This window comes from Plutella xylostella, chromosome 17 (genome assembly GCF_932276165.1).
Source record: "Plutella xylostella chromosome 17, ilPluXylo3.1, whole genome shotgun sequence".
Classification (NCBI taxonomy): Eukaryota; Metazoa; Arthropoda; class Insecta; order Lepidoptera; family Plutellidae; genus Plutella; species Plutella xylostella.
In genome coordinates, this window is record NC_063997.1 from 364306 (window position 1) to 375873 (window position 11568).

The 11568-nt window shown below is 36.3% G+C and overlaps 1 protein-coding gene across 1 annotated transcript in view; it reads left to right on the forward strand.

Moving 5' to 3' along the window:
• The first annotated feature begins 7781 nt into the window (after positions 1–7781).
• LOC105398528 (voltage-dependent T-type calcium channel subunit alpha-1G) overlaps positions 7782–11568 on the forward strand; it is a 123457-nt gene continuing 119670 nt past the window's right edge. The window contains exon 1 of the mRNA XM_048626954.1: positions 7782–7937. The gene's annotated coding sequence lies outside the window, so the exon portion shown is untranslated. The remainder of the gene's footprint in view (positions 7938–11568) is intronic.

Below are 11568 nucleotides of genomic sequence, written 5' to 3' on the forward strand. Positions count from 1 at the left end.
ATTTTTCAGTAAGTATTTATCATTCACATTAGGTATTTTATATTTTTACGTTGACTACACGTAGATACACTACGGCCACGTATGTCTTTCATCATTGAACTTATAGTAAGTAATTGTGTTTTTATATTATTATAATTCATTTTATTTTATCATCATTTTCTTTAGTGCGTAATATACCTACACTATTCCTTTTTTTAGTGTCACAAAATATATCTAATTCCCTCATGAAGAAAGCTCGTTTCAGACATGATCTGGAATTAACATTGAGTAACAAAATCTGCAGTTTAGGCAAATAATCGCGTCTTGTCTCATAAATATGTTTTTTTTTTTTCATAATTAATCATAAAAATAAATGTCAATTCCGGCAAATTTATCGATTTTTAAGTAGGTATATTATTAAAATCACAATTTAGATACCCTTGAATCAATAGTAGTATTCTTCCTTGGCTCTATGAGATTTTTCTCTTGAGCAGCTTGAGCTTTTGTCATAATCGATAGCAAATAAGCATATTTGCATTTTTTTGTTATCACTAGAAATTTCTAGGCGCGGTAATCGTCTCTGCGACGTTGTATTTTACTCATTATTTAAGTATTTTTTTATTTGTATATTTGCATGTATAATTTACACCATGCTTATTATGCGTGTACGTCTATACTATACTACGCTTATATTTATCGCGTCCATTGCGCGTTGTGCACCTTTGCACTATTATTTAATATTTCTTTACTTTTGTGGAAAATTTCTGCATTTCTACACAGTGGATGCTCGATCACACCATGATCAGAAAGAGAGTCCACCACTCTTTATTGAGTTATGCCTTCATCCTTGTATTTATAATTCTTTAAATATTGATAAATAGTCAATATACATATATTTTCTTGTCTATATTAGTGTAAATGTAAACTGTTTTTACGGTTTTGTAAGCCCCTCGTGATTATTAAATGCTATTAAATATTTTTGTTAATATATTTTTTTTGCCGTCGTTGTCGTCAACAATCGTTTCTAAAATATATCTAATTATTAAAATTAATACCTTAAAGATCCAATTAATTTATTTAAAAAAAACATAAGTGAGACTACTAAAAAAAACAATTCATAAATCTATTAAGTATAATAAAAAAAAAAAACCTAAAACCTACATTACATTAACGAACTATTTACTTAACTTTCGTCATATTAAGGATGACCAATGGCAAGTTTTCACTTCACTTTTTTACTTTACGCACTGCACTCATCACGTTACACTTTGACGATGACATCACTGCACTGCTCGCATACGTTGTCAACGCATCACGCTGATTCACATCATACCAGTCTCCCTGCTTCGTCTGTCTCCAGCTCCATCACCAGCCGTCAGCTCCATTTTATTGTACTGCTCCAGACTCCAGGCGCCATCCAATTATGCTATTTATTTATATTAACTTTTATTTTTCACGCACTCCAAAATTATTATTTTTTAAAGCATTTTATTTTAATTTATTTATTCCGACACATAACGCGTACTTTTACGTTCGAGTGCAACCGGCACTGCCGCGACTCGGCAGGCCGGCTGTCGCGGTCGCCATGAGATGTTGGGCGCTTGGAGTAGTGAAATGAATAACGCGTCGTGTCTTAACTGTATTAAACTCTCTTTATTCAGTAAAATAGTAACATATTTATATGAAGATTCTGGAATGCGCTATGACGTAGACATGTCAATAAAGTCTAGTTTGGCTATCTATTAAATAGAAGGTATGCGACTTGTGACGTATGTTGTTTAGAGATAGTATTACAAATATTTATGGAATGCATTGTACTACGTCACATGCTACAACTTATCAGGTGGATGGTCCATCACGCTGCTTGATTGTTTTAGTTTTAGAGTTTTCTCTTCACTTCTGTTTGTTTCTGAATTCTCTATGTGTCTAATGATGTTCTGGACTCTGATGTAGTTGAAACTATGTTCCAGCGATATTTCTTTAGGGTAAAGGGCATGGAAAAAAGAAACATATTTAACTAGTGTAATAGTGGTATTTCGCATTGTACCATCCATCCTACGAACACCCCACACGCGGCTGTGAAAATGCAATGTTCGGAGCAGCAGCACTTAAAGTATAATATTCAAAACACTGCAGATTCACAGAGCGATGCGGATGTCCACAGGGGGCCACTCTGGCTTACGAAAAACTAAAGAACAAGATCTGTCATGCAATTGGTACGTTTAATGCAACGAGATAGAGTCGTGTTTAGCAGAGCAGCACTCTAAAGTTTGTTTTTCGTAAGATAGTAAGCTCCAGGTGTGTTCTGTGGTCGCATATCTAGTTAGTTAAACTTTTATGTGTCGCATTACATTACGCCCGGAACTCGAAGCTTTAAATATGAAAAAGTTATCAATTGCAAACTATGTGTTATGTGGTGTTTTAAATTGACTTGAAAAGTTTGCCGAGGGAGGTTCAGTGCAAATGTTACAAATGGGCCAATAGTAAAATTTATATACTTATTTGTAATGTAGTTACAAATAGACATAATGTAATTAGGTGTAGATTATTTACATAAAAATAATGGAAATAATAAATTTAGGTACTTACCTATGTACCAAAGTTCTAATAAATTTATATACCTACCAACAAACATCCTCATAAAAGTATATACCGTATCCGGACTATCGGGGGTAAACAGTGCCCTAAACACACTAGATATATCATCGAAAAACCTAGAAAACAAGCAAGCTCGAGCTAGCCAAATTGCCCAAGTACTGAGCATAGTGCAAAGAAAAAAAAGGATTTGGGCACCAAATTGCGAACAATAATTCACCTGACGCGGCATCTGGCCACCACAAATGAAACGCATTTAGTAGCTTCACTCCTGCGTCTCATGCGTCCCTGTGATTGGTCCTTTTCAAGCGGTAATTGAGTTTGTAACTCAAAGCGAATGGTAGATCATGAAACGCCCCGTCTGATTGGCTAATTGGGCCGCTTCATAGCCGATTCATTCATCTGATTGGCCGGACTTTGAATAGGTTACAAAGTTTGCTAGTCGAAAAACTTAAGATGGTTGTTACAAACTAGGTACGTACATAACTTTTCTTATGTATAATTTCTCTCTTCCGAGGTAGTCTGGAAGAAATTACTCTTAGTAATAAGGCCGCCAATTGTACCATCTATGTTGTGTATTTCCTCGTGTAATTTCTGTGTTTGTGTGCAATAAAGAATTATCTATCTATCTATAATAATACATAATAATAATATTTTGGTACCTAATGATAGTTTACATTAGGTACCAAAATATTATTATTATGTAACAAATTCCATTTGATATTTTGTATTTCCATTTGATATTTTGCATTTCCCTACTTTTTGCTCCTGAACCTCATACCGGTTGACCGGTAGAGAATGCGCTTAGCATTAAGTCCACTTTTGTAAACTGTGCAATAAAATTATAAACAAATAGTAGAGGTAGGGCACTTGTTTGATACTCTACAATTAACTATCGTTTATAGTCGTTTATTCTGTAGTTCAATTAGCTAAAGTATGTAATAAATATTCAAAATATGTAGTTTTTCTAATTTGTTTCATTAACTTTATCTCCATTATCTTTTTACTATGTTACTCAGCTGCTCAATAACTTCCAGACAATCAGCATTCAGTGAAGCCTTAAAAAGGTTTCCCTCCCTTGTTCTATTAATTAAGTGGGTCCAATCTCCGAGTCAAATCAGTGCGAAACCCGCCGAGCGATATTAAAAAAGGCTTTCTGTCGAGATTTCATATGATATTAATGTTGGGACCATATCGTTAGGTTTTAAGTCTTGTAAAAAGCTGCTCGTGAGCATTGATTTTTTTTATGGCTATAATATATACTAGTATAATATATATATAATAGTATAATAGAAAGTAGTAAGTAGTAGTTACTGATTCATAAGACTATTGTTTACTTGTACTTAGAATGTGCAAAATAGACGAGTTTCAACCGTATTTCTGATAGGCCAAATATTAGATTCAAACGTACATTCTAAGATTTGTGTTTCGCACCAACAAAAATCGTTTTTGTATAATGGTGATAAAATATAGGTTTACTGACAAGTAGTTAAAATTATGTTTCATTGACAGTTATTTTTTTTCCTTTTCGTAACAAGTGGGACTATAAGAAGTGATGAAAATCATGTATAGATTCAATGTCTTTTTCATTAGCATGCGGTGGGATACTCCAAGTATCAGCTGTAGACATTCAGCGAGGCTCGGGAGGAGAATAAACGTGCGCCGCCCTGCCTCATCGCACGGACTGCGAGCTTTTACGTGAAACACGTTGCTCTGTGATATTTATTTTGCAATACACTTTATTTGCACCAATAACAAAAAAATACAAAACAAGAACTTAAAAATAATAGGAAATCTCTACCAAACAATCTTAATCAAATTAATCAATTTAACTAGCCAAAGTTTTAGTATTTGTAAGTATAATTATTATGGAAAATTAGATTTAGGCAAGCTATTTTTCGCTAAACTATTATGTATGAGAATATAAATATTACAAAATTAAGTTTGCTTTGAAAAAGCTCTCTATTAATGAAGCCTAGACAACGCAACCCAATTAAAGGCATGATGCTGCCTATTTTGAGTATTTTCTATCTACTTACCTTTCCTTAACATCGTTGGTAGAAAATATCTAAAGAATCACACTCAGTTTTTTACACTAGCCTGCCGGCTGGAGGCGCAATGCGCTCAGAATAATAATGTCCACAATCATAAGGCCCATTGTTACGGAAAGTACATACAATAGTACTTTTTTCAGGGAGAGAAAATAAATCAAACTTTTAGCAAGCAAGTACTGCCTTAATACCTACCTTTTTAAAGTTAAACCAGAGGTACCTACATTCATTGGTTAAATACATTTCTTAATTATGTTTCCTAGTTCTTCCTGCAATTACTGCCTGCTATTAACTGTTACTTCTGTAAGAATTCATCGTCATTATCATCACCCAACAATCGCAGCCTAGCGTATGCTCTCACTAGACTCACCCCCTCTCCAATACTGAAGAGCAACTCAAATGATGATTATTTGGCGATTATCTGCCGCGCCATAAAGTACAACTAATAACAGGAACTTCGCTAAGTGCCGACATTACCACCCGTCTCGAGGGTCCGATTAGGTCCTCCCAGCTCCTCGAGAGTCTCCCAGCCAGCGGCGGCTGTCTCAGAACTGTAGCGGGAAACTTCTGTATCAATTAACTAATGGCTCCTTGAGACGTATTCTTCTTATATGATGGTAAATGATAGAGCACATTTATAGTTTTCAAGTTTTTCTTATGTTGCTTGTATATTTATACTTAGTTCCTGTTACACCCGTGCTATTATTATTTAAATTTTGTGTTATTGTTAATCATTGCGGTGCTAAAGCGCATTGCATTGCAAAAAACGACAATTATGTTTCTATATAACAAAATATAAAAAAAAAACACGCACTCACGCCTTGTACTAATGTACTCCCTTGCGGGGTAGGCAGAGGTGCATTGCTGCACCCACTTTTCGCCAGAGTGTATGTTAGTCCCAATGTAATAGGGGGCGGGCCTATTGCCATTTTACGGGTACATCCAAGACCCGAGAACAAATATCTGTGTTTAAACAAATATCTGCCCCGGCCGGGAATCGAATCCGGGACCATCGGCTCAGTAGTCAGGGTCACTAACCACTACGCCATTCGGTCGTCACTACGCCATTCGGTCGTCCTAACATAAAATTTCATAAAATAAAAACAACTAAAAAGTTCCAAATAACAAAATATAATTATAAACAAACAAAAAACCCGACTGCACGCTAAAAAGATGAAAACAAGCCCCAATGTTAATGGAAAGTATCGCAGGCATGGACCAGCAGAGGGTTCACCATTTAGCTGAATGTGACTTAGATAGTGTACCTTGTGTGGCGGTCAAGTTGGTCCCCCCGCCTGCGATACTTTCAATTAACATTGGGGCTTGTTTTCATCTTTTTAGCGTGCAGTCACCCGACTGCACGCTAAAAAGATGAACGCAATTTTTGTTTATTTATAATTATATTTTGTTATTTGGAACTTTTTAGTTGTTTTTATTTTATGAAATTTTATGTTAGTAAGTAGTCGAGTTTTAATTTATTATCATTTTTATTTCAATAATTTTGGTGTTGTGATTTAAATACCTACAATATACATATTTTTGTAATGTGCTAATCAAGCCTTTTCATTTGATACCTCACACGGCATAGTTGGAAGACTCTTTAGGCTACAGGAGGGAACAAAGAAACAGACAAACATACATACATACATACAATCGAAAAACATAACTCTCCTCCTTCGGCAGTCGGGTAAAAACCAGCAAACAAGATCTTACTAAACCATGACAATGACATCCATCTTGAAATGGACGCCCTCGAGTTCTTGCGGAAGTGACCCCCCCCCCTCCCTCCGCAGTGAAGGGCCGCGTCCGGAGGCTGCGGAGCCTGTGTCCCGGCATCCGCCCTTGGAGGGTCACTATTGCTTACAAAAAACGAACCAATGAGAGTTGTCACGCAAGTGGTAAGTTTAATGCAATGAGATAAAGTCACAGTTACCGCAGCAGCAAACTTAGTTTTTCCATCGAAATCCTTATCCGTGATTTCAGTAAATGGCTACGTATAGTGTAGTGTAGAGAATGTTGTCGCCAAACTTACGCGTCTAAACGAATAAGCTGCTTATCTCGGTTCGATCCTAAAAGGGGGACATCTTGCCTCTACTTAGGTCCAGGTACTTACTTAAAGAAAATGTTCACGGGATTTAAACCTTTTTCGGATATATGTTTCCATTACTTAGTGAAAACCTGTGCAAATTATCATTTTGTGTCATCAGAAAGGTTCACCCTTCGTTGAGAGATGAGATGTGTGAAGTCCACATAATGTTAGCGACCCTCCGCCCGCGGCGGCGGCGGCGGCGGCGGTCGCCACAGTAATTAAATATAAAGGCAGCCTGAGAAAAATAATTTCAATACTACGTAGAATTATAGAACATTCATAAATTTAGACATTACAAGATGAAGGCCCCAAAGCTCATGTTTTCTTTAAAAAAACCGGTATGATTTTCGGGTTATCTAGCCTAAGTTTATTATCATTACTCAAGGGAGTCAATCAACGTTATAAAAATAATTATTGTTGAGTGTATTAGCTAGGGTACACACTTCGTTTAAAGTGGATCATTTCAGTCGTCTTGTTTTTTAGACAAGACTTATTTTATAAACTAGGCTCTTTTATGTTTTCAAATAATAGTACAGATACTAGATAGTTCTATCTTATCAATGTTACTGGCCATTTCCAGAATTTCATTATGTAAATGTACGTTATTTTTATCCCAAGAAAGGATCGTAACTTTTATTAAATTTCTTCTCCTAATTTATTGTATTATGATTTCTATCAATATGTAGATTACAAATTGCTTTTCGTGTTTCCTCCTTGTTTATGTTCTTCTTTGGACAAATTTCCAATTACAATAATCTCGTGTTGTTTAAACATTTTCAATTTGGTTGTATCCACTCACTGGAGAGCTCGACACGGCCGGCCCTTTCTGTTGATTAATATTTATTTATACAACGGGACCGTGTAAACATGACCTTCCATCTATCACTAAAGCAAACACAAGCATGGGCTGACACCTCCACGGCTCGCCACAGCCGCGTGTGTATGTACCACTCACACTCACCCATACAGCGGCACAGAGCGAGGGAATCAATTCGAGTTGTCCATCAATAGCTGCTACTTAGTGCGGGATGTAGGGCTACCTGTAACAGGTGCGGGCGGGCGGCGGCGGGCGGGCGGCAGTGCTCGCGCCCCGCCCGCCCTGAGCGCACGCCCGCGCGGCTCCCGAGACGCACCAACTCTCAACAGACGTTCCAAACTCAAAAGTGACAAGTGAACAGTGTAGTTTTGTTTTTCTCCCCACAGCGAGTTTCCAGCCAGGCTAGGTTGGAAAAAAAATATTCGATCTTTTTTACCGTTTTCTTTTCTTAATTAGACGGTAATACTTCTTTGACTGTTCAGTGCGATCTCTTGACCGTTTTCTTTTGCTTTCCGTTTTCCGCTTTTCTTAAATAACAGCGCAAATATTCATGAAACCTGAATCGCAGCTGTAATGAATCCCTTGCAAATATCCCGACCGTTGGAATTGTAAAGAAAAATTTCAGCTATTGTACTCGTTAGGAATATGAAATTAAAAAAAGAAATGAGTCGAAAGCTCCGCCCTGGATCGCTAACTTGTTGCATTGCATTCAGCGACCAGAATGAACCCATTATACACGGAATGGCTGCGAATATTCTACTTTCACATTTAATGATTTTAGATCCCAGGTTTCAGTGAAAAGGTTTCTTTATACAAATTACTTCTGCGTATATAAGGAGGACGATGCATTTAATTCTGCGATTCATTTGGTATTTCTCTACAGTAATAGTTTACTTTTAACTGTTCACCTGAGTAAATAAGATAGTAGAAATTGCAATTTAACCTTAAGTAGCTAGTATACGAGACCGCATTATTTAGAAACTTAGTAGGTACATTTAATTAATTATGAAAAAACACAGGTTCCCGGTTATCATACATTTTAATGCCATCCTGAATTCGAACCCGGGACGTCTGGCGCAACCACCAACGTTACGACTTGCACTCTACATCTTCCATTTCCATCATTTCAATAAAGCAGACCAGAATTATATATTAATAATGCTCCAAAAAACTTATTAAATATTCATATAATTATTCTTACCTGTGTACTTTGCTACCTTTCATAAAAATTGAACGAGGCTTCTTTTTAAACTGCTATAAATTTTAAATAGTAACTTCCAGCATCACATGAAGGGTGGGGTTATAAAGAAGCTGGATTTTAAACAATGAAATGAGCCGGCGGTGGCGGCTCATTAAGTTTTAATATTACCTCTGTGCTCCGCTCTGGTCGCTGGTAATTACGCTCCCAAATCACCTTTTTATGATAGTCTAGAACCACAACACACGCTGCAACACCGCATTATGATTTTAGACTGTTTGGTTCAATGGGATATTAACCTTGATATTTCCTGTGGTAGAAGCATAGAATAACAAGTACAGTAGTACTAGTACTTCATAACAGAGAAAATCAGTTTTCATATAAGTATTATTAGCTGTAAGTAACTTACATAGAATAAGCAACATTGTTATTAACAAATTATGGCTCTTTGGTTGGCTGAAATAAATGGTTTAATAATAATAATAATATAAATCCGTAAAATGGCGGTTATCTCATCCCAAACGGTGCAAGAAATGAGTGACGTATTAGGTAATTGTATTGTAGAAACGTCTGACGCATCCTGGGAAGTCAGCAACTGACGCTTTCCTGTCTAATCATTTGACGGTGACAAACCCTAGACGCACTATAGTGCTTGTCACCGAAACGTTAACAAGAAGTAGCTCATTTTATCCATAAAACTTCATTGGTGATATACATATGAAGAATAACAGATAAAATCAGTCTACATCAGCATATACCTAATATAATTATTATATGACTAGGTCTTCCCGAAGCTTCGCTTAGCCTTAAAACGTTTCCTTAGTATGTTAATACAGGGTGTCAGCTAACTCCATACCAAATTTCATTAAAATCGGTTCATTCGTTTTGACGACATACACACTCATAAACTTTCCCATTTATAATATAAATAGGATAAGGATATTGAGCCAAACAGACGACGTTGCTCTGCGGTCTATCCGGGGATCACGCGGCGGATCACGACTTTCAATTGACTTTCTGTTGGTTTACCCTCTGGACTTCTCAAAATGTATTTGAAGTTAAACATTAATGTGCTGATACTGTCTTAAGTTTTTGTGGTAAGGCCCTAATTGATCATTCAGAATTAGAAAAAAAGCAAATCTTTCTTCACTAGACCATAGAGTTTTTACCTACTAGTAAATTTCCCTACAGTATAATTATCGACATTGTGTTCAAACGTAAAATCTTTAACTCCTATTTTAGTAACTACGATACAAACACTCAGAGAGCCCATTACAATAATCGAGCAATTGAGTGCCCAGGCTATCTAGTTCAGGTTCTAATGTTCCACACATATTGTTTAAGCGGCTATAATTATACAAGTTCTGCACTAAGCACAGTACGTATTAGGGATCCTAGATTAAACCTAAGCGGATTATATAACAGCTTAGTGCGGTGTTGGTTTTAAGTAAAACAAATTGTTCATGTCAGTGAATTACATAACATTTAGTGTAGTAGTATGTATTTCATTCAAAAATGTCCGGACCTAATACATTAAATAAATACTTTATGCAGTGTCCAAAAATATAAGTTATGATGAAACGTATAATTTTTCACTCCGTGGCCATACCTACCTAAATACATAGATGTATCGGGTCAACCCCTCATCTCACACAGAACGGTAAAACATATTTCCCAGGGATTATATTAATCGTTAGTTTGTAACTTGCCAGATATTAATTGAAACAATCCGGGCTGCAGACGTTATAGCGCCCAAAGCTGAGTTATTAAACAACTTTCACGACCCTCAGCTCTGGGGTCATGCTAGCTTACGATAACCGTAGTTCCGTAGCATTACTGGTCTAATTGCAACTCAAAGTCGCTGTATTAAAGGTACCGATTGCATAATAGCTCCCATACGTTTGTATTTTGTGAAACTAGAGTAACCTTTCTGAGGAGACCGGTATTGCCGTAAATTAACTTAAATACCCATTGCTATTGGATGAAAACACAATTAAACATTTACAATTAATTTAAGAACGGCTCTAACAAATTACAGTAAGTTATTTTTGGTACGAGGGTATGTAAATATTAAATTATAATATGAACGGCAACGTCATTTTATTATATGTATTAGCCAAGTAGTTACAAGCAACAAAAACTATAATGACCTCATGAAATCCCTCCCTGTAGGTATATGAAGTTCAGCTACAGGAGTATGAGAATGAGTGTACTATATTGTAAGAATATACGTTATACTAGAAAATATATAACAATCTTTATGTTAAAACTAAAATAGGTTACCAAGGAATCTCACAAACGGTTACTGTTAAAATGAATTTGTTTGTAGAATGATCGTAACTGTTGGACAAAAGGGCATGTTTAAACCGACTACAGTCAACTACCCTATTAGAAAGTTGGCTGCAGGCCAAGCAAAGAGCGTTCGACACAGACTAGTTAACTGCAGTTGAGACACTTCTTGCTATGGTTCCCTGGAGTAAAAAATATAAAACCACACTTGTAAAATCAAGTTATTTTCATAATCATCAGCATTTTTCTGAGAAGGTAAGTACAGAGATGTTAGTTTTTCATAAGTAGTAGGTACCTGTAGAATTACTATAGTTCTGTCTGATTAGTTTTCTTTTGTAGACTGGCTAATGTATAAAAGTTCGGCCATTATCCAGGGTATAAGTAAGTGGCCTTGTGTTATTTCGCCATTATTAATGTGGCACTCATTGTGATGTACCTAGTTAGTTACACTTCTAAAAATCGATATACAGGGTGTCCCAAAAGTCAACGTCATCCCTTAAAGGGCTGATAGGTCAGCTCATGAGAGGCCAGAATATTACAATATGACCTT